At 45.7% G+C, this 4487-nt stretch overlaps 1 pseudogene; it reads right to left on the bottom strand.

Annotated features, from left to right (window-relative positions):
* Nucleotides 1-884: 884 nt before the first annotated feature.
* LOC149464804 (uncharacterized) lies at nucleotides 885-3777 on the bottom strand (annotated as a pseudogene).
* Between the last annotated feature and the right edge of the window lie 710 nt (nucleotides 3778-4487).

The following is a 4487-nucleotide window of genomic DNA, read 5'->3' as shown; positions in this document are numbered from 1 at the left end:
TTTGGGCGAGCACTTTTTGCCACCCACTCATCCAGCTAATATATTGATCCCACGGGTCTGAGATACCTGAGTTCTTCTTCAGGTCCACTGACAGATCTTCCAATTTATTTATACCCAGAGTAACCTTACCATTCGGGCCAGTATTGTCAGGAATATATGTACAACATGTTCCGGTTCCTTCTATCATTTTACAGACACCTCCTTTTTCTGCTAAAATCATGTCTAGAGCCATCCTATTCTGGAATGTCATGTAGGATGTAGGGGCTAGCTGGTCAACGATTCCTTGAAGGGCATCCCTGGTATAATTCACAAACCTCTGTTGGTTGTAGTATATGTAATTTATCCAATCTACATTTTTATTAACAGTTATCATGGGAATCAGGGATTCAAAACCTGCTTTTACCTGGTCTCTGGCTTTGAATTCATTAGGCACCCCCCTTGGGACTCCAATGGCATCTATATACACATGTGGGTCAAAACTGCCAGAAGGAGCTTTTCGCTTCCTCCTATGGCCAGGCGTTGGGTCAGGGGTATTTTCTGCTAGGATGTGGAGAGGCATAATGGCCTTTGCAAGGGCACACTCACCAGTCCAAATCCCTTCCAATCTGGTTCTAATCTTTTGGTTCCCAGTAATCATCCGTGACACATATGTATATACTACTATCGGAACATGCTCATTATGTCAAGATCATATAGATTATGGTCATAGCACCACATGGGATCTATACTACAGAAATCAAAGGTGAAAATAGCTACATGAATGTTGGATGAGTTGTACCAAAATATAGTGGTGTCACCTATTTCGGTGATATCCACCTGTTGAGCCTCTGTCAGACTTATAAGAAAAAGGATATACAACATAGTTGTCATGGTGTAGATGACGCCTTTTCCTCAGGGGTTGGGACATTCTTGCAGTGGGAGGCGTGTATCCAAGTGTTCTTCCTGGCCACCTTGTCAGAAGGGGCTGTGGTCAGCAGAACTTGGAATGGACCATCATATCTTGGCTCAAGGGAATGTTTCCTCATAAATATCTTTACTAATACCCAATCTCCAGGTAATAGGCTGTGAGTTCCTGTATCTGACTCAGAATCTGGAATGGAGAAAACACTTGGACATGGATACGGGTTAATTCACGTAATAATACAGTCACATAATCAGTTAACACATCAAATTGTAATTGCAACTGTTGTGGAAAATAACAACCAAGTCTGGGGGCTGAGCTAAACAAAATCTCATAAGGGGATAGGGAGTGTTCTCTCTTGGTGTGTATCTGACACTAAATAAGGCAATAAACAGACTGTCTGGCAAACTCATGCTAGTCTCTTGGGCTATCTTTAGCATCCTGTTTTTTAGAGTCCCATTCATCCTTTCTACCTTCCCACTGCTTTGAGGGTGATATGGGGTGTGTAGGGCCAACTCGACCCCCAGTGCTGTCCAAATCTCTTTTGTAAGGGTTGCTGTGAAAGCTGGACCCTGATCACTCTCTATCACCTCTGGGACCCCAAATCTACAGACTACCTCACTCAGTAGTTTCTTAGCCGTGGTCTTGGCTGTCATGTTTATAACAGCATAGGCTTCCGGCCAACCAGAGAACATGTCCACCACCACTAGGGCATATTCATATCGGCCATTTTTTGGCATCTGTATATGATCAATCTGTATCCTCTGGAATGGATAGAAGGGTTTTGCCAGATGTTTCTGCGGTGTCTTTTCCGTCCTCCCCGGGTTGCATTTTGCACATACTACACACGAGGCGCAATAATTTCTGGTTAAAGTAGTTATCCCTGGAGCCCAGTAATACTTGTTGATCAGTGAGTTCATTAAGTTCTTAGAGAGATGTGCATGTCCATGCGCCCATTGGACAACTGCTGGATACATATGTTTTGGTAAACAAGTTTTTCCTTTCATCGAATACAATTCTCCATCGTAGTCTGCTTCTTTATCACTCCATTCCAGCCTTTCTTCTGTATAAGCAGCTATTTGCATAGAAATCAGGTATTGCTTGTCAGATGGCACATGCACTGCCAAAAGTATCTGTACTGAGGTCTCACTCTCCTCTTCAGCCACCTCAGACATTTTTCGTTGGTTTTTCACTGCTTCTTTAGCAGCTATATCCGCCAAGTGGTTCCCTCTGGCCTCTTGAGAATTCAGTTTACCATGTGCTTTAACCTTCAAGACAGCCACTTGGTCAGGCAGGAGCAGTGCATCCATTAAATCGTTGATGGCTGGGCCGTGTTTTACCGGTGTTCCAGACGCTGTCAGAAAACCTCTGGCTTTCCAGATGATACCAAAGTCATAAGCTACTCCAAAGGCGTACCTTGAGTCTGTGTAAATATTGGCTCTTTTACCTTCTGCCATCTTACACGCTGTAGTGAGGGCTTGAAGCTCTGCTTCCTGGGCAGAAAAAGTTGGTGATAATAATCCTGATTGTAGGATTTCAAATTCCGAGGTCACAGCATAACCTGTGTGGTACTTTCCTCTTTCATCTGCATATCTGGAGCCATCCACAAAAAGTGTGTAATCAGGGTTTTCCAGAGGAATTTCACTCACTGTAGGTAGATGTGTGGTTTCCATGCGCATCATTTCAAGGCAGTCATGTGGAGTAGTACAGGGGTCTCCTTCTTCACCTTCGCCTTCTTCTCCCCCCCTCGAAAAATGGCAGAAGGGTGGCTGGGTTGAGAGTGAGACACCTTTGGAGGGTCACATTGTCAGAAATGAGGAGGGAGATTTGCAACCGTAGATGTCTAGCTGTGGACAGGTGTCGGGGTTGTACCTGATTCAGGATGGCGGCAATGTCATGCGGTGCCAGAAGAAGTAAGGGGTGTGCTAAAACGAGGTCTTATCCAGCAGAGCTTGAGCAGCAAAGACAGCTCTTAGACATGAAGAACCACCCCTAGCTACGGGATCCAAATGACAAGAATAGTACCCAATGGGTCTAATTTGCCCTCCATGTTCTTGAGCTAGGACCCCCGTGGTGTGACCCTGCTTTTCTGACACAAACAGTTTGAAAGGTTTCTCATAATCTGGAAGTCCCAAGGCAGGAGCGGTGGATATTGCTTGCTTCAGCAGAATAAAATTATCCATGGCCTTGCTTGACAAGGTAAATGGCACAGACTTGAGAGCATCATAAAATGGTTGCATATGGACCGATGCATCAGGGATCCATGCCCTGCAGTAGGATATGAGTCCAAGAAAGGCATGCAGTTGTTCAGCTGCTTTAGGTTGAGGAATATCCTGGATTACAGCTACACGGTCCCCCAGTCTTGTTTGAGGATACTGCCATAAGGGGTGACACTGGTTTGCCCATTTCCTAACGAGAGTTGGGGCGTGGTGGTTGATATTCGCACTGCCCTTCCCGGGGGTCCCTGTCTTGTCTGGGATATGTTGGGGCTCTGCATTCTTTTCAAAATGTCCCCGTTTCCCACAGTTATAACAGGTGATCCTTTCCCTGATATTTGGCAATGGTGGTGGACGAGTGTAGGTGGGATCTTCGTCATTGACCACCATAAGGGGCGCTGGGTTTTTTTTTTTTGTTTTTTTTTCTATGCCTCTGGCCGCCAACAGTAAGTCAGATATCTTCATAGAGCGGTATTCAGGGCGGGCCACCATCAGACCTTTCCTAATATCCTCTTTGAGCCCTGAGACAAAAACAGTTGAGAGCATGTGTGTATGTGCCTTTTCATATTGAGAGAAGCCCAGATCATCAAAGGCCTGTATGAGTCTGGCATAATACTTCTCCACAGACTCCCCTTTATCTTGGGTGATGTCTTGAATCATGGTAGTCTGATCCGCCAATTTCTCCTTTGCTCAGTCATGGAGCTGGGCACAAAACTCCACGCCTGAAGAATAGGAAATAACACTTGTCAGGCAGGCATCATTGAAGGCCGTCTGCATAACTGGCCAGAAAACATGTCCTGCTTTAATTTGGCATAGACTGAGCAGGTCTTTCCAAGCAGCTGAGTAAGTTTCTTGTATCTGCACTACCCTGCGATAAAAGGGTATTGGCTGTTTCTCTGGGTCAGGCAGACTCGTCACTAAGGCCGCTGCTTGTGATGGGGTAAAAGCGACATACACTACTGGTGCCCCTTCCGGTAATCTTGAATGTCGGGGTTGTCTTGTGTACTGTTCCTGTTTAGGTTGTACTCCACTGTGCGTGGGTTTGGGAATCAAATCTATTGGCGCCCTTGTTGCTTGCAGCTGTCGATCACTCCATTCAGATGCATCGTCATTCAATTGGACATCTGGCATAGGTTTGGGAGTCATACCTATCGGCATCCTTCCTGCTTGCGGTTGTTGATCATTCAGCTCGAATACATTGTCATTCATGTATCCGGCTTGTGAAGGTGACACTTCCATATTGGGGAAAACGGGAGTGTGGTAAGAACCATCCTGGTTTAGAACAGGGAGAACTGGATAAACTCCTTGTTTAGGCCTTCCGGGTGTACCAAGATGGCTGCCGGATGGAAGTGCACTGGGCTGGGCAGAAA

Source organism: Staurois parvus, unplaced genomic scaffold (assembly GCF_062004578.1).
Source record: "Staurois parvus isolate SC_StPar_1 unplaced genomic scaffold, SC_StPar_1.0 ptg000147l, whole genome shotgun sequence".
Classification (NCBI taxonomy): domain Eukaryota; kingdom Metazoa; phylum Chordata; class Amphibia; order Anura; family Ranidae; genus Staurois; species Staurois parvus.
Note: the sequence above shows the minus strand (reverse complement) of the source record. Positions and strands in the feature narration are given on the sequence as shown.